At 45.9% G+C, this 25,407-nt stretch overlaps 1 protein-coding gene across 1 annotated transcript in view; it reads right to left on the reverse strand.

Annotated features, from left to right (window-relative positions):
• Positions 1 to 25,407, reverse strand: part of ATP10B (ATPase phospholipid transporting 10B (putative)) — a 666,536-nt gene that overhangs the window by 474,625 nt on the left and 166,504 nt on the right. The window contains exon 2 of the mRNA XM_073649518.1: positions 12,068 to 12,131. The gene's annotated coding sequence lies outside the window, so the exon portion shown is untranslated. The remainder of the gene's footprint in view (positions 1 to 12,067; positions 12,132 to 25,407) is intronic.

Below are 25,407 nucleotides of genomic sequence, written 5' to 3' on the forward strand. Positions count from 1 at the left end.
TGAGCGCAGGAGAATTCTCCCACGCTGTCAATGACATGCATGAGGTGAGCGGAGTTCATTGGACATGAGCTCACCTCATGCATGTCACTGACAGCGTGGGAGAATTCTCCTGCGCTCACCGCATGCGCAGGAGAATTCTCTCACGCTCACCGCATGCACAGGAGAATTCTCCCACGCTGTCAATGACATGCATGAGGTGAGCTGAGTTCATTGGACATGAGCTCACCTCATGCATGTCACTGACAGCGTGGGAGAATTCTCCTGCGCTCACCGCATGCGCAGGAGAATTCTCTCACGCTCACCGCATGCGCAGGAGAATTCTCCCACGCTGTCAGTGACGTGCATGAGGTGAGCTGAGTTCATTGGACATGAACTCGGCTCATCTGGATGCCGTCACAGCCAGACACTGAGGAGCGCAAGCATGCCTGCGCTTCTCAGTGTCTGCGGCATGGGAAGCTGGATGGCTTTTTTTAGGGGGTCCCCCATTTTAATAGCTGGTAAAGGCTAGGTATTCAGCTGGGGGCTGATATTAGTAGCCTGGGAAGCTCCGTGGGTATTACTCCCTTCCCAGGCTTCAAACATCTGCCCCAGCCATCTGCTTAACCTCCGCTAGAGACTAAAATTACGGGGAACCCTACGCCAATTTTTATTTTAATAAATCCTTTATTTTAACACTAAATGACAAGTACAGTAATCAACACTGTCACTGTACTTATTATATATGTGACTGACATGTTTCTATCTATCTAATCTATGTGTGATGCTCTATTGTTTCGGTTCTAAATTGTCGGGTACCGCTGTATGCCGCTGATGAATTGCCAGCTTTTTTAAAGAGACGGGTGCATGAAAATTGGAGGGCACTATTGTGTTCCAATTGCACCGTTCCCATCGATTTGGGCAATTTTTGACCTCCTGCAGACCGCCGGGGGGGACCGCCAGAAAAATGCTCGAGTTTCCCATAGACTTACATTGGGCTCGTTGCTTGGGTCGAGCACCCGAGTATTCCAATGTGCTCGACCCGAGCTTCGAGCACCCGAGTATTTTAGTGCTCGCTCATCACTAATCCTGAGCCCAAGACACACAACACTTCCTAAATATAAAAGTCCAAGACAGGTCAGAGATAAAGATAGCATTTAGATCCAGAGTCTATGCCGTAGATTACAGGCATACTATTCCAAACCATGCAGATGGTATTCTTATGAGTCTTCCCAATGTGTCCCTGCCTTTACCGGCCTTCAGGTTCTACCGTATGGATGTGTTCTTCCTATAGTGTCTGTTCACTGCCCCTTCTCTTTAGTGCTGGGCAGCACATGCCTCAGCAGCGGAAGCAACAATGCGTCAGTGGTCCACAAAGATCAGGCTTGGAAGAGAAACTGTCGCCACAAGTCAGCTATAGGATCTAGGAAGAGGGCAGCACAGGAGAGTGGGATACTGCGTGCCAAGTAGTCAACCCTAAAGTGGCATATGAATAGTGATACACAGTGGTTTGACCGATGTCCGCCTATGGTGTTCCTTGGAACTAGAAAGTTTTTCCCACAATCTTCGAATGGTGTAAATTAATGAATGGACAAGTGAGAAGGTATTTTTATGAAATGGACATTGAGAAGAAAGATTTTAACAAGACAGCCCAGTAAATGAGAAATAATTTATCCGACTCCTACTGTCCAGCTAAAGTTTGTGCACCCATTATGTACAAGATGTGTTATTCCTTTAGAAAACAGAATTATCACTTATTAACTCTTATAGGCTTTGTTCAAAGACATGATGCACTTTCTCTGCACAGCTGCAGCAGCAAAAAAACGCATTGTTTTGCTACCATTTTTAAACACGGAAATATTTTTTTTTATTGCAACAACAGCAAATAGAAAAAAAAAATTCTAAATTCAGTAACAAATGTGCACAGTTCATAATTACTTGTACTTATGGCTACATGCACATATACTCTAACCAAGAATGAAAAATCATGGAATTATGGAAATCACATCGCGCTCAAATCACTCAATACTGAATTGTTACAAATTGTACCAGGAACAGTTTTTAAACAATGCTACTCCAAGCCACATGCTGCTCGTACTATTGTGAGCAGCCTGCGCGGCCTAAATGTGCTACCATTGTCTGTAGCATGTTCAGAATTGTCTCCCACAAAGCACAAGTTGTATGTCATTGGTCGGCAATTGCAAAGGAAGCTGCCAGCAGTGGATCTTAATGATTTGCATGCCCACGTGAACTCAGCATGGCAGAACATTCCTCAAACAACCATTAATAATCTCAGCATTAGCAGCCAAGGCCTGTAAGTGTGGGGATCTCTACACTTGACACTCATACTTGATACTGAATAAATGGAGATGTTGTGCAAATGATGAAAAAATGTAAACTAAATTTTCAAATAAATGTCTGTCTATCGATCCTGTAATTTCCTATACTCCATGATTTTTCCCTTGTGGTGTTGCAATTTCAATTTTGCGAAGTGTATAAATCAGTAAAATTAAATATATTATAAAACTAAAAAACATCACGGAGGGTAGTGACACTTGGCTTGGATGTATACCTGCTCTTCACACTAGGCAATTATGGTAACCAATGGCTGCACAATACGGTTTCAAAATCCTGCAGTCATTAGGCATCGCGATGGGTGGTGTTTCGGATGTATGCGACTAATCTCAATGTGTGGCATTACCTGCAGTTAGAGGCCAAATGCTGCTTGTGCGATCAAAATGCACCCACCCTGTGTCATGCTAGGTATGGGAAGGACCTAATGAACAATAACGGGAAAAGGGGGGAAGCCCAGCAACTAGGGAAAGGGAGAGTAGAAACCCCTAGGTAGATCCAAACACCCTGACTCCCTATCTCTCCTAGATATGTTCTTCACCTATCGCCGAGCAGGATACCTAAACCCTGGCTGTCCCTAGAACAGGGCCCTAGGTAGGGAGGTGAAGGGGTGAGCACTAGTCCGCTCCACTGCAACTAAAAAAAAAACAAGGGAAACAGTCAAGGGGAAACACTTAGCTTTGAGAAGACACAATCCTCAAAGAAACTCCAAGACAAATCTAGCCGACTGCTAGCACACAAGACCTGAACAGAGGAATTTACTCTATCACCGGCGACTTTCTGGAGACACTGAGGGCATTTTAAGATCAAGCAAGAATGTGTCAATTAGCAACAGAAGGTGGAGACCACGGCTGGGTAATAGCAAGAGAAGGATAGCACTACACTACAGAGATGAAAGGATCCAGAAGGTGTCTGCAAGGCCAAGCGCCGCGACCTTCTACAGCTGGACCCAAAACGACTATCAAGCCTGATACACCCGTGACACCATGCAGCAGACTATTGGGCATGCAATTATGCTTTACAATGATATGAACACTGGTAGGGCACAGGTGGATGAAGTTTTGGCAGCCTAAGTGTGTGAGAATGTAGTGTAGCTTGATGTGCTATGTTCCCAAAATGAGCTTTTCGTGTGTTTTTGATGTTGCAGATTTTCTGCACCCATTAAGTAAAATAGGTTACTTGCATTTTTCAAAAATACGTAGCATAAAAAACTCACCAAACACTCATTGTGGGAACAGTCTCAGAGTAGGTCATGTTTTGCAGCAGCTGCTGTTGTTTATATGGATATAATCGATTAAAAAATTGTAATGAATATATATGGACCGTCAGCACAATTTAACAATTTATATGTAGTCACGTTCTTGAGGATATGATCACTATGCCTGAAAAAAGCCTCAAAGAGCAAGGCTGAAACATCTCATGAAATCAGTGAAGGCTCCTCCATCTGTAACACTGAACATCTGGAGTGCTGCCTTTCTTTAAGGCATTATTTATCCATCCACATTATCATACAATAGTGAATCGAAAAGTTACTAAAATCTCTAACTTCTAAGATTTGTTCCACACCAATGATTACTTTTTAGAAACGGAAAGCTCAGGAACACAAAGCAGAAGTCATTTACATGGCACCTTAGAATGTGAATAAACGTAAGGGAGACAAAGAATTACTTGCTGGTATCAAAGCAGCAAGTTCGGTTTATTCTTAAATCATGTATAAAAACCAGGCCAACTCCATTCCTGTCCTCTTCCATAAATTGTCCCGAGGAAAAGCTGGGCTGTGTGCACTTTACTGTGAATTAGCCGGTGCATGCTCATGAAAGCCAATATGTTATCAGCACAGAAGGCACGTTAACATGCATGAACTGGAAGCGCATGTAAAATTGCTACCCAGCAGGCGTCTGCCTTTCCCAGAAGAGGCGGCTGTGTACATCACTTAGCAGAATTATAATAAAATAGAAATACTCTCCCGCTGCTTAAGTGCTGCTTCAGTTTTCTCCTTCGAACATATTGCATTACGTTAAAGTCTGAATAAAAGATTAAAAAGTCGCCTTTCTACAAGAGATTGTAACGAGGGACATAAACGATATGAAATGTTCAAGGATGAAACTTTCTGGAGGATGCATGGTGATCATTTTGGTAAAAAAAAATTTATGGAGAGAAATATCATTAGTGCTAGAAAATTCATATTTTTTGAGACTTTAAAATATTAAAAATGTAGCTACATTTATTAAAGTTTGTATGTGGAATTATAGATTTGGCACAATTTACTAGACATGTTAGGAAACCTCTTCCTTACATCATCTTATGGCTGACACTTTTCACCAATATTTTGAGTAAGAGAAAAAATTCACATTTTATGCAGTAACCCCCTGTACTGATCTAAAGAGAAATGTAGACCATGACTAAACATGAACCATACAAATGCATATGTGACGCCTCTTCTCGAAAAGCCCTTTTCTTTACCCTGGGAGATGGGGGACTCGGAGTCGGGTCCTGTGATGGAGAGAGATGGGGTGCAGCCGTGGCCCGGACCCGACCCGACCCGTGCTCAGGGCCATCACAGTTAAAAGGATGGTGTGGGCTTATCCGGGTTGAGTGGCTGATTTACGACTACGCCACCTGTGGCACCAGGTGAAGGCCACCAGCGCCGCTGCAGTCTGCTGAGGCATGGTGGTATGGCGGCCACAGTTATTACTACAACCCACAGGCAGAGAAAGGCCTCAGGGCAGAGGGACAGGATGGAGGGGGTAGTAGTAGAGGAGAACGGGCTCCGCGTCGTGTGGTGTAGCGCAGAATAAACAGTCCGGAGGCCATAGGGGTGAACTTCCAAGGCTTTACTCACATAGATGGCATACGGAAGGTGACTCCCTGCTCCCCGCGGAGTCCTGCCGTTACCAGGGACGGGGGTCTGACAACCTCCGAGTTAGTCCAGCATTCAGTCGGGACCCTACACCAGAGTGTTCCTGAACTACAGGCCGTATCCTTTCCTGTCCGTGGGGTGAGCGTATAGGCCGGGTCTCCCTCTGAGCTCCTCTCAGAACAAGGGCACGGGTGGCAGCTCCGCTCCGTCCGATGGGATCCTCAGGGCCTACCGGACTTTCCCGACCAGGACATGGAGTAGCAAGGTCCGGTGTCCGGGGCCGGTACCCCTCTTGCAGCCGGACTCCCTCTGAATATATCAGGTGGCGAGAACAGGTGGCGTACACCGCTCCGTCTGCATCCTGCCTGGGATCCATTTGCTATGGAGCCACACTCTTAAGCTCCAGGCCTTCTTGGTCCTGGTCCTTGACCGCGTCGAGACATTCTTTGTCTACAACCTACCCCTCGTCCCAAGGCCGGGGCACGAGGGTTGTGTCTCCATCCGGTGCGGGCCCACACAGGATCCGCGTTAGGGTGGGAGATCACAGTCCACTCAGCAATTGACAGCATAGAGACAGTCAAAGAGCGATTGAAGGCAGTCAAAGAACCAAGAGCCAAAATGGCTCTTTATTAAATATGAAATTTAAAGTGTAACTAACTTGTAAGTCCTCCACCCTCACCCACTAACTGGATCCCCTCACTCTTGGTTCCCCAGTCTCCCTGTAACCAGGAGGGCAGCACTTAGTGCCTACTAGCCCCCTCTGGTGGAGAATTGGGGTGTTGGATGCAAAGGTTGGGTCACGACTATCACACTGTTCTTACCTCAGAGGAGGAACACTACACTCCATTAGAGAAGTGCAGCATCCCTGTGGCGGTCGAAACCTCAGGGGCGCCACATTCCCCCCTGGTAAAACACAGCACGTCCGCGGGCTGCAAAAGAGTAACACCCAGGAAATTTTTCTTTTTAGTATAAACATGAACTATCTTCCCTTTATGGGAGGCACATCTCCTTAAATGTTGCATAACAGGTTATACAGTACAAAAATACAAAAGTATAAAGTTATAAAAAGTGCTGGCGTTTTCCAGAGACATTTTGTGCAGACAGGCGGGTTAAAGTGCAAAGACGCAGAGTCAGTTCAGAAGTGCGAAGGAGCTGTCTCAAACCCTCAACGTAGGCCCTGGGGTGGCTGCAGGGCATGAAGATCCCGAGTTGGACCTCCCAGAGAGCCACCCTGACAGGTTTTCCTTCTGAGGTCTTGAGGTAGAAAGGTATATACCTGGTTTTTCATAAAACCAATGTGGAGCACCTGGAAAGATGCAAACTATATACAAGGAAAGTCTGCCGCCTGCCATAGTCCACAGGGACCAATGTCTCTGGTAATGGGTAATAAATCAATTCAAAATATAAAACAACTTAACCATAACTATAACAGCAGCCGGGGGCTGCTTAGTCCATATATTCCCGCCGGGGAAAGGGCTCATTCCTCCCGACAGAGGCTGACCGGCCCTCCACAGGTGGGTGCGCTGGGGCATCACTCCTGGAGACTCTATGAACATCCAAGGCGTACCACCCCCGCACCCCACTGTGACTGGTGAAGGACACTATCACCCGGGGTGAGGTTCCAGCCAGGGTGTCCCTTTTTGAGCTGGGGCTCGACGTCACGACGGTTAAAGAAGACGTCCTGCCTCAGCCCGGGACTCCTGATGAAGCCCCATCCTGCCTCCTGGTGGAAGCGGATCACCTGCCCTTCTTCACGGGGGCTCGGGTGGGACGCCTCCCTTTGCCGGGCTCTGGACTTCGCAGCTTTGGCCTGAACTCGGAGCTGCTCACACCGTACTTCCCATTCTTGCTGCTCCCGGTTTAGTTGGAGGACTTGCTGGAGGCACTCCTCCCTTCTCCTCTCTTCGGTCTGGGACTCCCGGGGGGAGCCTTCTAGGTTGCCCCCCTGGTTGTCCCAGGCCCTCTCTTCCGCTGCCGTGCAGGTAACTGTGGGGCCCGGAAGCAGCATTAGGGGGTGCTGCAGCAGGCCCGAGTCCGCGGGCCTTTCTTGGTTGGGACCCATAGATTCCCATGCAGGCCCGGGGTCTTCCGGTAACGGAGGTGGGAGACCACGGAGGTCTCCGGAGACGGCAGCAGCTTGGAGATCCGGGGCCACAGCCTGCTCCCAGGTCACTGCGCCGGGCAGCAGGCACTCAGACCACAAGTCCAGGAGGGGAGCAACTTCCTCAGCGGCCGGGGTAAGGGGTTCGGACTCACCCGTCTCTGGGCCGCAGGCGCCCTCCGAAGCCTCCTCTTCCTGGTCTGCTGCTCCTTGGGGGAGGGTTTCCTTCTCCCGCCGTTGCTCCTCCAACCGCTGCGCAGCCGCCTCCATGCACCTTTGGACCAAGTAATCTGGCCCGGCGGCGGGAATCAGGGGCACTCCCAAGTACGGGTATCTACTGGCTCTGTCTCCACCGGTGCTGGCAGCCGAACCAGCCGCAGAAGGCTCCTGTTGAGTTCCCTCCGCAGCGTCCATGACCGCTTCCAATGGTGGCGATGCTGAGACTGCAATGGCCGCACCTTGTTCCTTCTCTTCTTCCTCCTCTTTCAGGGCGGTTCCTGGGCGGCATGTTGACAGGCCCGCCTTCGTTCAGCCCATCCGGTTTGACGGGCATTACCCCGCGGACAGTCTCTGATGGAAGGGGCAGTCCACATTTTTGGCGCCATACGGGAGCCCAGCCCACGATGGGAGGTGTTTAAAGACAGACTTTTCACGGCATTATGGCGCCTGTTCTTCTAGGGTGGGCGCCATTTTAAGTGTAAAACGACAGTTCAAGGTGTATGGCACACAGTACGCGGTAGCAATGGGCACTTCCTTCCTTTGCTGCGGGCACGCAATCCTGCAGACTACGCCAGGTCTGTGACGCCTCTTCTCGAAAAGCCCTTTTCTTTACCCTGGGAGATGGGGGACTCGGAGTCGGGTCCTGTGATGGAGAGAGATGGGATGCAGCCATGGCCCGAACCCGACCCGTGCTCAGGGCCGTCACAGTTAAAAGGATGGTGTGGGCTTATCCGGGTTGAGTGACTGATTTACGACTATGCCACCTGTGGCACCTGGTGAAGACCACCAGCGCCGCTGCAGTCCGCTGAGGCATGGTGGTATGGGGCCATAGTTATTACTACTCCCCACAGGCGGAGCAAGGCCTCAGGGCAGAGGGACAGGACGGAGGGGGTAGTACTAGAGGAGAACGGGCTCCGCGTCGTGTGGTGTAGCACAGAATAAACAGTCCGGAGGCCATAGGGGTGAACTTCCAAGGCTTTACTCACATAGATGGCATAAGGAAGGTGACTCGCTGCTCCCCGCGGAGTCCTGCGGTCACCAGGGACGGGGGTCCGACAACCTCCGAGTTAATCCAGCATTCAGTCGGGACCCTACACCAGAGTGTTCCTGAACTACAGGCCGTATCCTTTCCTGTCCGTGGGGTGAGCGTATAGGCCGGGTCTCCCTCTGAGCTCCTCTCAGAACAAGGGCACGGGTGGCAGCTCCGCTCCGTCCGATACCCGGTGGGATGCTCAGAGCCTACCGGACTTTCCCGACCAGGACATGGAGTAGCAAGGTCGGGTGTCGGGGCCCGGTACCCCTCTTGCAGCCGGACTCCCTCTGAATATATCAGGTGGCGAGAACAGGTGGCGTACACCGCTCCGTCTGCATCCTGCCTGGGATCCATTTGCTATGGAGCCACACTCTTAAGCTCCAGGCCTTCTTGGTACTGGTCCTTGACCGGGTCGAGACATTCCTTGTCTACAACCTACCCCTCGTCCCAAGGCCGGGGCACGAGGGCTGTGTCTCCATCCGGTGCGGGCCCACACAGGATCCGCGTTAGGGTGGGAGATCACAGTCCACTCAGCAATTGACAGCATAGAGACAGTCAAAGAGCGATTGAAGGCAGTCAAAGAACCAAGAGCCAAAATGGCTCTTTATTAAATATGAAATTTAAAGTGTAACTAACTTGTAAGTCCTCCACCCTCACCCACTAACTGGTTCCCCTCACTCTTGGTTCCCCAGTCTCCCTGTAACCAGGAGGGCAGCACTTAGTGCCTACTAGCTCCCTCTGATGGAGAATTGTGGTGTTGGATGCAAAGGTTGGGTCACGACTATCACACTGTTCTTACCTCAGAGGAGGAGCACTACACTCCATTAGAGAAGTGCAGCATCCCTGTGGCGGTCAAACCCTCAGGGGCATCACACATACAGAACTATGTGCATGTATTTTGTTTTGCTAATATTAGCTGAAACACCCAGGACTGCTTCACCTTTGGATTTAACATGCCATCTACTGTACAGTTACAGGGGTTGACTCACCATTAATCTTCAGGAGTACACTGCTCCCCTGCCTGCCGGTGGGCGGTGTGCTCCTGCTTGTATGATAGTTCGGACCCGCAGTATTGTTGCACTGCTGACCCAAGCTGAGCTATCTCTGATGCAGCGAACAGAGGCAGCCTTACCTCTGCAGCACTGGAGGAGCACATGGACAATGAAGATGGCCAGACCTAGGCAGCTTCAGAGCAAAGCTTACAAGCTCTGCAAAAACGCTTGTAAGTGCTGTTCTCCTTGCTTAGGAGACCGGCCTCTGCAGTGGTGACTGCTAACCTGGGCAATGAGTAATAAACTATAGAATTAAAAATCCCTTCATTCTGGAGAAAAGCAAAAACATAACTAGTAATTTGCAATTTTAATCATTTGCTATGCTGACAACCTAATCTCTTACATTTTTCTTAAATGCATGCAATTGGAGCCAAAAATTATTTTTGAAATTCGGTTTCATTAAACATTTTGCACCCTTTGCCTCCTATAGCATCTAAATAAGGACTCGCATACATAGGACAAGTGCTATCCAATGTTTTATCGGATAGCACTCGGCCCAATTTCATACTATGGGGCAATGCTGATGTCCAATTTTTTTCACTGACATGGGACCATCCTGTTCATCAGTCTGCTCCAATTGAAATCTCACATGAGAAAACGGATTTTCTATTGGGTTTTGTTTCCAAATGGTTGTCGAGTAGCCGCTGCAGCCAGAAGCCTCAGAATTCTGGAGCAGTGTCACTGGTATCATGAATCCCATTACAGAAAGGCGATTCCAGTAGTACAGTACATGATCACTCATGTCATTAAGGCAGTAAAGGCACCTAGTGCCAGAGACAACAAAGCAACCCCAAAACATCTTTCAACCTCAACCATATTTGACTGTAGGTACTGTATTCTTTCTTTGTAGGCCTCAGCTCACCCATAAACAAATTTCAGATAAGAGAGGTAATAGAGTAGAATATAGGATCGATTTGAGTTAGAATGTCAGCTTGCCCATGGCCTCGGCCTCTGCGTGTACCATCACGTCCACTTCCATGTCCCTTGCCCATTTTAAGTGAAGTATAATATTTGTCACGCTCCCAAAAATGTCAAGATTATTACATCAGTAATATATGATCACGTCTGATGACCACGGTTTTAGGCAGTGGCCTAATAGATATGGTATTGGTCAGCGACCAAGTTTGAATAGGTTTAAACACACAGTTGGCAGACTTTAAATGGAGTAGAATATTTGTCACATTCCCAAAAATGTCAGAATTATTACAGCAGTAATATAGGATCATGTCTGATGATGGACACGTTTCTCTGCATCCACAATACAGCAATGCAAATAAAATCATCCAAATCTGGCTGTGTGCTGCTAACAAGCAAAAGGAGCAGTAAATTGGTGTATTATATTGCTTTTCAACAATCAGGATTAAGAGCAAAAAGATTATTAGCCCTGATATCTAGGGCTATGGATATCTGTAACAGCAGCAGAAAAAACTGCTATTCTGCTGTATACACTCTCCGCAAACTCTGCCTGCCTAACTCCTGCTATCACCAGGATTGATATGCATCAGAATTAGTCCTTGGAAGGACTGTTGGCGTAGATTTGTAATGCTTTTGAATACCTCACTAAAACAACCACCAAGCATGCTGTGACGAGCATAGGGTCCCGGGTCTTGCATAGACCTAATGACGCTATGCAGCCAGCCAATCACTGTAAGGCCACAACCAACATGGTTGTGGCATTACAGTGACTGGCAAGAAATCCCTGCATGTTAATTCGCTGTCTAAACAGAGCCAAACATGCAGTGCGGGGACTCGAGCTCCCGCCCGAGCATTTCAAAATTACTCGTTGAGCACCGATCATCTCGAGCACCGAATAGTGGCAAGCATTCTTGCTCATCACTATTCTCAAGTCCTTAGACAGCTCTCTTCTCCTCTTTCTATTCTCCATGCTTAGCGTGGCACACACAGACACGCAATGCAAAGATTGAGTCATCTTCTCCCCTTTTTTTCTGGTTTAAAGGTGTGATTTTCATATTGTCCACACCTGTTACTTGCCACAGGTGAATTTGAAGAGCATCACATGATGGAAAGCAACTTTGTTTCAAACAAATTTGGAAGTGTGCCAAAGTGGAATTTTATAAAGGTGCCAATAATTTTGTCCGGCCCATTTTTGGGGTTGTGTGTGACATTATGTCTAACTTGCCTTTTTTTCACAGTTTTTTTTGTGGTCTTCCAATGCACTCAAAGGAAATAAACATGTGTATAACAAAACATGTGTAATTGTAATCATTTCCAGGGAGAAATACTTCATTTTCTGCAACAATTTCAAGAGTGCCTACACTTTCGGCCATGACTGTGGTATATATATCAAGATATAGATCAATGCAGTCCTATTTTAAGTACTCATCAGAAATTTTAGTTAGCATTTAACTTTCTGGAGATTGGATTGAGTGATTTGATGGATCACTGGCTAGACTGGATTTTTATTGGCTGTGATTAAGATATCTTAAGACAAACAAAATGTCAGACTAACAAACCTTATGCCGCCAACAAGACGTCACGCGACTTATACTTGTCCCAAATGTTTCTTGCTGAAAGATCCTGAAAGAAAAAAAAAGAAAATCGATTTTATTTAAGTTTCTCCTCCAATATGGCAACTGTATGGGAATAAACGTTTGCCAAGTCCCTGGACATGTTGTATATTATTGACAGCACATCATCTGTTTGAACATCGTATATGAAACTATAAACCCTCATTGTTGATCTTGCGTGTTCCCATGTTATCAACAAAGTCTTGTTTTTCATACTGTAGGATCGCTGCAGTGTTTAGACCAAACAATTACGGGAATGAGTCTTCTTACTAAGGAAGTGCTAACAATTTATAAGCCTGTGTAAAAGGGTCACAAGTTGTCATTTTTGCCAGCGATCAGCTGCAATCTTGGCAGCAAGCGGGCAGTTTCCTTGCAGTGCCACCACAGGGAAAATAAAGCATTTTGTGGTGTCCATTGTAATCGATCGCTCGGTAACTAAGAAGCTTTTTGTAGCACCTCCGTATTCTCACTCATACATGGAAATACTGGATGAAAACTCTTATTATTGGAAAATGACAGTTTTCTATCCAAACAACCCCTTATATATTTATACAGATTGTAAAAGTGTTTAATGTTGTTTTTTGCCTTCAGAACTGAACTAATTCCTCTAGGCACCTAAGTGTGGAAATCATTCTGCCGACATATTGGTCCACGCGGACAGGACAGCTTCTTGCAGATGATGCAGATTATTTAGGACTGATCCAGTTAATCTCAACGATCTTGGACCACAATGCACGGACTGGATGTGAATCTCTCGACTGGAGCATGATAGCCAGGGCTGTGTAGTCGCAAAGTCAAAAATCATACTCTGACTCCGTTCAGTATTTTACATCAGTAAAAGCCAAAACCAGGAGTGGAACAGTCAGAGGAAAAGTATAAAGGAAACACGTCACCACTTCGTATTTGTAAGCCAAAACCAGGAAATGGGTGAAAAATACAGGAGGTAAAATACTGACCAAATACTCAGCGTGTGCACGTGGCCTCAGACTCCACTGCCTCACTACTGAGCGTGTACATAAAGTGCAGCACAGATTCATCTCAACTAAAAGCCGAGATCCTTAGATCAGGAACAGAACAGACATTTATAGGCCATCTCATAACTTTCCCAAATTCTTATGAAAACATTTACAGCACATCCTGCACTGAACTACTGTACCAATTTATCATATATTTTAGGAGTCAGAGTCGGTCCATTTTATACCAACTCTGATGCCATCAAAATGGACACCGACTCCACAGCTCTGATGATAGCTTCATGTAATTCTATGAGGCTGTTACGCTCTTGTCGGGAGACCTACGGCCAGTCCGTGCAATGTGGCAGATTTGCATGGACATGTGCATGCGCCCTTAGAGGTACTGATTTGCCATTCTGCATCGTACCAGAGGTGGACTAAATAATTAAGATCTGGGGCTTATTAAAGGGACTGGCCACTACTTTTTTACTGATGGCCCATCCTTGGGATAGGCCATCAATATCTTATTAGTAAGGTTGCACCTGTCACCGATCATTTGTTACCGATGCCGGATGGAAGTTCTCCCATGTTGCCGGAACACAGCAGTTATATCATTTTTATGGTGGCTGCAGACAGAACTACAGTTCCCCCCGTTATTCTAATTAGAGGTAGATCTGCAGCACCCAGCCATGGTCACAATAGTTTTGACGGAGCTTCTGTGTTTTGGCAGCTTCTGCAAACTGCCGTCCGCGGTCGGGAATAGCTGATTGGGGTGGTGGTACCCAGCACCTCGGGAACTGATCAAATACTGATTATAGATATGAGGATAGGTCATCATCAATAAAAAAGTTGCCAATCTTTGAGTCCAGGAAGAATGACACTTGGAGTCAAGTTCCTAGAACAAAACCATGACCATACAACTCTTATGGTATCATGCAATGTGCTGCAGAGAGTGACCTTCTGCCAAAGGGTAAACAACAGCCATAAAAAGATGAACTAGGCCACCATACTTACAGTAGATGAGCGCTATTGTCCAAACATCTAACCACATGGCTCAGAGGAACCAGAGTGTGCCAGGAAATTATTCCCCACACCATTACTCCACCTCCACGAGTATAAATGTTTGACACCTGAAAGGAAGGTTTCATGAATTCCTACTGCTCGTGACAAAATCTGACCATTCAATCAGCATGGTGCAATTGAAATATGGACTCATCTGACCAGGGAAGGTTTTTCCAGTGCTCCATATTTTTGCTCAAATGGATCATCTGCTATTACAGTCCATTTTTGCTCAGGAGACTTGAGTTGAGTATTTGGAAATGTTAGTTGGAGCACCAGGATGGTATTTGGTTGCAAATTGCATGATTATGCACCATCTGTTCATCGCAATAATTCTTGACATCTTCCTCTGACTGTCAAGGGTGTGTCAGAGGTGACAGACAATTGCCCTACAGTTGTTTGCAGGAGATCTCTACGTTTGGCATTACAGATATCTTCTTAGAGGCTGGCTCTAGGACCCAGCAGCTACCTCCCTCTGGCTAATTAGCTCCCTGACCTGGGTGTATTAATACCTGGTGTGTCTCAGAGGGAGGTGATGGCGATATTCATTACTACTTGTGAGGCTTTAGCAAGAGCAGTACTTCGTCCTCTCTGGAGCTTGAGGCCATGTGCGCATTTGTTTGGAGTCGTCTGAAGCTAAGCAATTCCCCCTGTTTGTGTACCCTTGTTGTCTATAGAGTTTAGTGGAGATCGACTAGTGCTCATCTCCTTCCTTCCCTAGCCATAGCCATATGCCAGGGAAAGTCAGGACGAGGCACGCGTTCGGCGATTGGTGAAGAACCCATATAGGGACGGTAGTGGAGACAGGGTGAATCTAGACCAGACTAGGAGATCACCACTCCCCCCTTTCTCTAGCGTCTGGCTCCCTTTCCCTCTGTGTTGCACTTTCCCACACCTTGCGCGACATTGACCCCTTTAAGTTCACAAGTCATGACCATAGGACCCTGTTTCACCGGATGTTTTTACTCAATCCCACCATTCTCTGTATATTTTTTAATACTGTTGCACAAGACAATGGCTCAAATTGCCAAATTTTTCACATTTTAACAAGGATTTTTTTATGCAACGCTCCGGCTTCACTCTGTCTGTACGGGGAAGCGCCAATCATAAAAAGTAGGCGTATCTAATAAAGCAGCGATTCAGTGTATATTGTGTATTTTTTCAGTGTGCTCATCAAGGTTTAGCTTCCAATTTTTGACAGTGTAACAGAGGACAGGCTAGAATAGTAAGGAAAATGAGAATTGGTAAAAAGGCCAAGGCACTTCATGCACAGAGAAGTATTTTATCCTGATGCTAGAGTGAACAGTTTCTATTTCTATCATGGGTGGCACATTGCAAGGTAATTCTAAGGAACTACCGTATAGCAAGACCATTATCAGACCATTTTAAATAGAAAAGTCATTATACTGGATTGCTCGGGCTACTAATCATAAAAATACAGGTGTAATTCTCATAGATCTTTACAAGTCAATTTTTACAATAAAAAAAAACATTGATTTTCTGCTACCATTTATCACCCAGCACCTCAAGTGTTCATTAGGAACTGGTTTTATGACCATTACATGCATGTAAGCGTATATTCTTCATGGTGCTTGCATTCAGCTCTCATAATCGCTCATTGCTTATACAGACAGACGACTGGAAGAAACATGAACCGCAGTACACGTGTCTCACTCACAGCACAAAAGTCAATTCAGAGCCCAATATATCACGCCTTACCCATGTACTGTAAAATAGACTCCGATGCATTCTTATGGGTAATACAAGCTCTATAGCTTTAACAGTTTTCCCCTTAGGCACACTTGTCTATTCTGACTTCATGATGCAGCAATTTTTTTTCCACATTTCCATTCCTGCTCCTGAGAGCTATAACCTGGGCTTGGTTTTGTTTTTCTGGACAGGTTACATTATATAATTTGACTATTTTGGATAGCTCATTAAGGGATATTTGTACAAACAAAGTACATTTTAACCAATAGATCTTGGAATCAAAATAATTTCCACAATTGGATGGGATTAATAACAATATTCCTGTGCCGAGATAATCTTATACATGTGCCCCTGCTGTGAGGGAACACGGTCTGATCATACCACATCTCCTGGGCAGGAAAGGAAGCAAAAGAGTATACAGACATTACAGCAGGGGATCACAGATCACAAATGTGTCTTTTATTTTAAAAAACATATCCTTGTATATTTGTATCCTAAATCTAGTGTTCTGTAGGATTTATGTACTTGTGTATACATTAGATTGTTTATTGAGGTTAATGCTAATTATCGACAAGTTATACGGTCATGGGATATTAGAGGGTCGACTTGCCTTGTGAGTACAGAACGCATGCTTGAGAAAGGGGCACGCAAGTGTAACTGAATGATGGTTTTGTCTCGGCAGAGTCTTTATAAACCTTATTAAACGCCTGAATGCCTCCTTGAAATAGAAATGAATATATCTTAAGACTGTTGCAATTACCGTATCTCATATTGTTTGTGTGACAATGGATTAAAATATACACAATTTTTGCAGAACAAATAAGAAATGTCATTGGGATCATTTCCTTGCAAGTTATTAGACTAGATATACAGTGGGTACGGAAAGTATTCAGACCGCTTTACATTTTTCACTCTTTGCTTCATTGCAGCCATTTGTTAAAATCGAAAGTTCTTTTTTTTTCTCATTAAAGTACACTCTGCACCCCATCTTGACTGAAAAAAACAAATGTAGAAATGTTTGCAAATTTATTAAAAAAGAAAAAATGAAATCACATGGTCATAAGTATTCAGACCCTTTGCTCAGACAGTAATATTTAAGTCACATGCTATCCATTTCCTTGAGATCCTCCTTGAGATGGTTCTACTCCTTCATTGGAGCCCAGCTGTGTTTAATTAAATTGATAGGACTTGATTTGGAAAGGCATACACCTTTCTATATAAGACCTCACAGCTCACAGTGCATGTCAGACCAAATGAGAATCATGAGCTCAAAGGAACTGTCCAAGGAGCTCAGAGACAGAATTGTGGCAAGGCACAGATCGGGCCAAGGTTACAAAAGAATTTCTGCATTACTCAAGGTTCCTAAGAGCACAGTGGACTCCATAATGCTTAAATGGAAGAAGTTTGGGACCACCAGAAGTCTTCCTAGACCTGGCTGTTCAGCCAAACTGTGCAATCGTGGGAGAAGAGCCTTGGTGAGAGAGTTAAAGAAGAACCCCAAGATCACTGTGGCGGAGCTCCAGAGATGCAGTAGGGAGATGGGAGAAAGTTCCACAAAGTCAACTATCACTGCAGCCCTCCACCAGTCAGGCCTTTATGGCAGAGTGGCCCGATGGAAGCCTCTCCTCAGTGCAAGACATATGAAAGCCCGCATAGAGTTTGCTCAAAAACACATGAAGGAATCCCAGACTATGAGAAATAAGATTCTCTGGTCTGATGAGATGAAGATAGAACTTTATTATAATTCTAAGCGATATGTGTGGAGAAAACCAGGCACTGCACATCACCAGCCCAATACAATCCCAACAGTGAAACATGGTGGTGACAGCATCATGCTATGGGGGTGTTTTTCAACTGCAGGGACAGGACGACTGGTTGCAATTGAAGGAAACATGAATGTGGCTAAGTACAGAGATATCCTGGATGAAAACCTCTTCCAGAGTGCTTTGGACCTTAGACTTGGCATAAGGTTCACCTTCCAACAAGACAATGATCCTAAGCACACAGCTAAAATAACAAAGGAGTGGCTTCAGAACAACTCTGTGACCATGCTTGACTAGCCAAGCCAGAGCACTGACCTAAACCCAATTGAGCATCTCTGGAGAGACCTGAAAATGGTTGTCCACCAACGTTCACCATCCAACCTGACGGAACTGGAGAGGATCTGCAAGGAAGAATGGCAGAGGATCCCCAAATCCAGGTGTGAAAAACTTGTTGCTTCATTCCTAAGAAGACTCATGGCTGTACAAGCTGAAAAGGCTGCTGCTACTCAATACTGAGCAAAGGGTCTAAATACTTTTGACCATGTGATAGTTCAGTTTTTCTTTTTTGATAAATTTGCAAAAATTTCTACAATTTGTTTTTTTTCAGTCAAGATGGGGTGCAGAGTGTATTTAAATGAGAAAAAAAAATTAACTTTTTAGAATTTACCAAATGGCTGCAATGAAACAGTGAAAAATTGAATTGGGTCTGAATACTTTCCGTACCCACTGTACATGACATGCTCCCCATTAATAGCAGATCTATGCGACTTTACAGTAGTTTTCATACTTTTTAACCAATTTTCTATAAACCAGCACTAAGTAAAGTCCTTCTCTAATGATATACAATGTCCACACAATGCAACCAATCAGTACCCAAATAATCTGTTCCTTAAGTGGAGTATTTGGTGAGTTTTTGATGTTGTAGATTTCTGCACCCATTAGGTAAATTAACTTACAAGAGTTTTTTTCATTACATTTTTACATGCATTTTTAGTATCTTAATACATGTGAGTTTTTTTGGGGGGGTTTATTTGGGACATTTATTTTTAATTTACTTTGGTAAAACTTCATTGATAAGGTAGCATCTGAAAATAATGACAAAGTGAAGGTCCAGGATTGGGAAGGTTTATATGCACTGCTCGTGGGTTCAGAATCCCCAGCAAATGGTTATTTGAAGGGGTTCAGGCGGGTTTATGTCCAGAGTGACCCTAGCCATTCCCAATAATTGACATCCTGTACAAGAAGGAGAACATGCTCACATGGATAGGACATGCATTTTATTAATGGTAAAGCTCATTTCCATGTGGATGCGACTGGCTTTTAGTGCTTTTGAGTAGTGCTAGAGTAACAGACAGACCTGGAGTATCACTTTTATAATATTGCTCACCGATTTATATTATTCTATGTGGAAGAATAATGTAGCAGGTTATGCAAGCAAAAGTCTTGCATCAACTGTAAAACACAATCTTTACTAATTAGTTGTCATTAGTGATGAGCGAGCATACTCGCAAATACTTGGTACTCGCCCGAGCATCTTAGTACTCGACATGCTCGGAGCTCGTCGAGAACTTGCGAGATGCTCGGGCGGATGCTCGGGTCCCCTCCCTGCATGTTTGGCGCCCTTTAGAGCGCCAATCAACATGCAGGGATTGCCTGCCATTCATTGTAATGCCGTAGCCATGTTGGTTGTGGCATTACAGTGATTGGCTGGCCGCACAGGGTCATCAGGTCTATATCAGACCGGGCACCGCTGTGCTAGTCAGTCTACTCCGCAATCAGGCAGTGTAGGGAGAGGTGCTGCTGAGCTAGGGAGAGATTTGCTTGTGTATTAGGTAGTGTAGGGAGAAACAAATACATTACACATATCCATCTCAACAAACAGTCTTTCTGAGGACTAATCGATCTGCAGAGATATCAGGCAGGCAGTGTATATAGCACAAGAGGCTCCATTCCAATTCTGCCTTCTGCGGCTGTTAGATATTTCTAGACAAAGGCCAAAGTCTCAGGAGCCATGAATACATTTTTTTGGATCTTAATCCTCATTATTTGCTTAAAAGGCAAGCCAGAGAACATCGTTTTCTGTGCTATTTTCTTGTTGGCACTGCAGAATACAGCCAGGTCCTTTCCATATTACAGCAATAAAAATCCAGATATTTAAAACTGTGGTTTGTCCGTCACACGGATCACATATAATTGCACTGAAAATACTGAAATTTTTGGCCTCCATTCAAATTTTTTTTCAGTGTGTCAGCAAAGTTTTTGCCACCGGTTTGCTGTTCAAAGTAGTTACCTACAGGCCAGGTATTTAAAACTGTGGTTTCTCCATCACACGGATTACATATAACTTCGCTCCAAATTCAGCCATTTGTAGTGAGCGTGGAAGATATTGTCCTCCATTTAAAATGGGCAAGGTGCATGGCAAGGGCTGGGGAACTGGACGTGATGGTGATGGTGCATGCAGAGGCCGAGGCAGTGGGCAAGCTGAAATTGTGCCACAACAAACACCCATATCTTCTCGCCCGACATTCCTGTCCGAATTCCTAGGGGACCGCAGCACACCACTATTGAACCCAGAGCAGTGTCAAAAGGTTGTTGGTTGGATAGCGGATAATGCTTCTAGTCACTTAGCCGCCACCACCACCACCACCCTGTCTTCCATACGGTCAAGTCTCAGTAGCCATTAGTCTGGACTGCATATTTCTCACCCAGATCCTCCTTCCTCCCTCCATGCCGAGTGCCCGGAGACAACTGTTCCCCGTAACATCAACACGAAGGAAGTTGCCAATACAACTATTAGGTCTTCCCGAGTCTGGTCATTTTTTAAAGACTCTGCCGATAACCCCAAAAAGGCCATTTGCACCACCTGCCAGGCCAGCATCAGCAGGGGTGGCAAAACGACCTGCCTGACCACCACCAGCATGATCAGGCACATGGCAGCAAAGCACCAGACTTTGTGGGCAGAACCCCAGGGTCCAGGAACAGTGTCTGTGGGTGGCACCATTGCTTCTTCCTCTGTTGTGCATGCAAGCCAATCCCCTGAGCATGGTGCATGCGAAGATACCTCCTGCCCTGCACCTATCGTTGCATTGTCCACTCTCAAGTAGCAGCATCAGGAAGCACGTCCACATCCTTGTCCCAGCTCAGCGTTCAGTTGTCCATACCAAAGTCCTTGGAACGCAAGCACAAATACGCAGCCAACACCCCACAGGCCTCACTACTAAATTCCCACATTTCAAGACTACTTGCACTCGAAATGTGGCCTTTTAGGCCTGTGGAGACAGAAGCATTCTGCAACCTGATGGCGATGGCCGTCCCTCGGTACTCGGTCCCCAGCCGCCACTATTTCTCCCTGTGTGCCGTCCCCGCTTTACACAAGAACGTGTCCCAAAACATTAGCCGTGCCCTCAACGCAGTTACCGGGAAAGTCCACCAAACCATGGACACGAGGACAAGTGCTTGTGGGCAGGGACGGTACATCTAGCTGACGGCACACTGGGTTAACATAGAGGAAGCTGGGACCCATTCGGACCTTGGGATGGAACCAGTCCTCCCGACACCAAGGATTGCGGGCCCTTGGTCAATCAGGGTTGCCCCCACAGTCTACAGCTCCTGCACCTCATCCTCCGCCTTCTCTTCAGCCTCCATCTCCGAAATGACCACATCAGTCACAAGCTGGAAGCACTGCCTCGGACAAGCGGCAACAGGCTGTGATGAAGCTAATATGCCTAGGCAACACACCGCACAATGCTGAAGAGTTGTGGACAGTTCTGAAAGAGCAGGATGATCTGAGGCTCACACCGCTAAACCTACAGCCAGGCATGGTCGTGTGTGACAATGGCCGTAACCTGGTGGCAGCTCTGAGGCGAGTAGAGCTCACACACGTACCATTCCTGGCCCATGTGCTTAACCTCATGGTTCAGCGGTTTCTCAAATCCTACCCGGAGCTGCCGGATCTGCTTGTTAAAGTATGCCACCTGTGTGCCCATTTTAAAAAGTCACCTACAGCTTCTGCCGCCCTTGCCGTGTTTCAGCAGCGTTTGCAGCTTCCGGCTCACAGACTGGTGTGTGATGTTCCCACAATTTGGAACTCTACACTGCAGATGTTGTGAAGGATTTGTGAGCAGAAGAGGGCAGTTGTTGAGTACCAGCATCAACAAGGCTGTCGGTATTCAGTTCAGACTCCACACATAAGACCTCCGGAGTGGACATGGATGTCAGACATATGTACCATCCTCCAAAACTTTGAGGACTCCACCAATATGGTGAGCAGCATTGAAACCATAATTAGCGTCACCATCCCGCTTCTGTGTCTTCTGAAATGCTCTCTGCTCACAATCAAGAGGATGCATTGCAGGCGGAGCACGATGAGATGGAGCAAGGAACCATACAGGGTGATTACACACAGCCAAGCCTCATCTCATCCCAACATGGATTGGGTGACAATGAGGAAGAGGAGGAGGAAGAGGAAGAACAGGAGCTAGTTTCATGTGCTATAGACAGTACTACCTGCACAGCTGTCATACCGTCTGTTCAGCGTAGATAGCCAGAGGACAGAGAGGAGGAGGAGAGCATGGTCAGTCATCCTCTTGGTGAGGATACGGAAGTCTTGCCTGTTAGCAGTCTGGCATGCATGGCTTAGTTTATGTTACGCTGCCTTTCCAATGACCGTCGCATTCTCAAAATTTTGGGTGACAGTTATTACTGGTTGGTGACACTTCTAGACCCACGCTACAAGGAGAACTTTATATATCTCTTATTCCTGAGACGGACAGGTTTACAAAAATGGGGCTGTACCAGAAGGCCCTTGTTGTGGAACTATTAAAAAAATTCCCATCTGAAAATGCTGGCGGTAGAGCTCACAGTTCGTTGGACAACCAAGGAGAACAGGCGAGAGAGACAACTCCAATCCAGCAGAGGCAGGGGAACACTGTCAAAGTTCTGGGAGAATTTTCTCAACCCCTCCCATCGCACAAGCCCTGAGGCGGGGGGTACTCTCACAAGGAGTGCAAAGTTTGGGAAGATGCTGAAGGAGTACCTTGCCGACCGTACCAACGTCCTCCGTGATGCCGCTGTGCCTTATAATTATTGGGTATCCAAGCTGGATATGTGAAATGAACTGGCTCTCTATGCCTTGGAGGTCCTGGCCTGCCCTGCCGCCAGCGTTTTATCAGAGCGGGTTTTTAGTGCTGCTGGTGGAATTATAACTGATCAGCGCATCCACCTGTCAACTGAAAATGCTGACAGGCAGACTCTTATAAAAATTAACAAGGGCTGGATTGGGCCAGACTTCTCAACACCACCGAATGATAGCAGCGTAACATACTCAAACCCAGTGTCTTTTTTGGGAGGTGTATTCACATGCACCTCTTTACACCCACACATGGGTAAACGCTTGGGCTATTTGCTCTTGTCCTCCTCCTTCTCCTCATCCTCCACCACCATATCACCAGGGTGACCGTGGTCCATGATGCAACACCCACATAATTTTTTTAAAGGGTGTTTATGATGCCCATAAAAAAAAAAAATTATACAGTATGTTCATGCATACCCCCCAGGGGTAAATTTTTGTCAGCCCATACACTTAGTGCTTGGGCATTACAACTATAGGAGACCCGCTCCTTTCTTATGGGAACATTTTTTCAGGAGGCACTCCGCTACTTCTCTTCCAAGGGCCATTGAAGTGCCTCCCAATTTTGGCAGCCCTTGCATTCACTGCATAGGCAAACACAATGGGAGACCTACTTCCTAATAACGGGAACATTGTTTTCAGGAGGCCCTCCTCCAAGTCTCTTCAAAGTGGTATTGGGGTGTGTCCAAATTTTGGGCAGTCCTGCAACTCACTGTATACGCAATAACAGTATAGGTGACCCACTCTTTAGTAATGGGAACAATAAAACATAGCCTGCAGATGGCTCTCTAAGAATAGTGAGGGCCGACTGCTGGCCCTTTAAGAATAGTAAAGGCCGCCTGATGGCCCTATAAAAATAGGCTGTGACTTTCAGATTCCGTCCTTCATAAATGAAACATGATGTGTCTGATGATATCTCACACACCACATGGCAAGATAAGGTTGTAATATGTTAAAATGACATTTCCCGGTGAATGTATTTGTCACGGTTGAAAGCAAAGCAAAAGCGAAAAAACGCACTAAAAACACTACGTGTGAACATAGCCTAAGGTGTGGAGGAGCATTTTTGTTTTTGCTTATTTATTTTGCTTTATATACAAGTCATTACCCTGGAAAGGATGTTCCTTAACATATTTCCCAGGAAAATCCATTTTGGTTTTGTTTTTGTATGTTTTATTGTGAGTCCGTAAAAGTGGCTTAATACCTCTGACAATTTTGTTGACAGAAGTGACCTGGCAGTCAGAAATGCTTCCAGGGGCCTTCCCATGCTGTTCCCATCGATTTGGGCAATTTTTAGGCCCTCTGCAGATCGCCAGGGGGAGCCGTCTGAAAAATGCTTGAGTTTCCCATAGACTTGCATTGGGCTCGTTGCTCAGGTCGAGCACCCGAGTATTCCAATGTGCTCGACCCGAACATCGAGCACCCGAGGATTTTAGTGCTCGCTCATCACTAGTTGTCATGTGCCTCATAAAAAGGAATATGTCGCAATTTCTATTTTTGTATTAATAATTAGTGATTATATAATAGTCAATTATTTTTGATACAAAATGAAAGGCTATGTTTTAACAGTGTATTATTTTTCTCTGCTGCCATTTTCATTTGCTGATGTGCAAGTGTGAGCACGACACTTCCACAACTCAAATACGGCAGCCCCTGGGCATAGGTGACTGCAGGAGGTGTCCGACTGCATCTCCTGCATTGTGGTTGTCCCTGGGCTATTCTGTTCACAGCTGTAGGGGGAGCCAGACGCCATTTTGTAGCAGTCCAGCGCAGTCCTCTGAACTACTATTTTCACCTGTCACTGCTCACTGTTCAACACGAGCAGTGACAGGAGGTGGCAAATGGTGTGTGGAGGTCCACGATGCAATGAGCGGTGGTCAGTAGCCTGACACAGTACTATTGTCAGGCTACCGAACGGTTCTTAGTGCTGGAGAAAACACCGCCGCAGCCATGCTTTAAGCAGTTAGGCCAGGACTGGGGAGGAGTACTCCGATTGGAGGTAGAACCCCTGCTTTCCCGGCAGTTTTCAGAGCACAGCAGTGGAATCATCATGCTGCGGTGTTCGGAGCTCTGCTATGTCAGTGTAAGCTTCATTCAGGTGTCCCTACATTCCAGAAATCTGAAGGAGGGTTTACACTGACATAGCAGAGCCTTGTGCTAATCTCATCATGTGAGACACAGCCAGCAGATGCAGTCCACGCATCCAATCTTAGCTCGGGATACCGTCTGTTCATCCAATCTTGCCACATGATATGCATCCAATGCCAGCGAGGGATACACTCCACACATCCAATCTCACAATCTCAGCGCAGGATACAGTCCATGTTTCTAATCTTATTGGCTGATACACTCTGCACATCCAATCCCACCCAGTGCAGGATATAGTCCGTGTATCAAACCCAAGCGCATGTGACGGCAAGCAGCACCAACTAATAGAACTGAAGCTGCCGCCATCCTCGGTGGCGCTGTGCACACCTCATTACCACTTTGCAGTCGCCAACAATATGAAATCATCAAACCTTTTTAAATTATTTTTCATATGTTCTACCATTAAAAAGGTTTTTTTTTTGTAAAAATGTAAACGTTAATGCTTTACAGTTTTTCAATCGTTAAAAAAAAAAATGATTTGATGGCACCTTCCATTTCAAGATTACTGATAAATGACAGTAGTAA

This window comes from Phyllobates terribilis, unplaced genomic scaffold (genome assembly GCF_046119375.1).
Source record: "Phyllobates terribilis strain yellow unplaced genomic scaffold, ASM4611937v1 Scaffold_10__3_contigs__length_209671492, whole genome shotgun sequence".
In the NCBI taxonomy this organism is placed as follows: Eukaryota; Metazoa; Chordata; class Amphibia; order Anura; family Dendrobatidae; genus Phyllobates; species Phyllobates terribilis.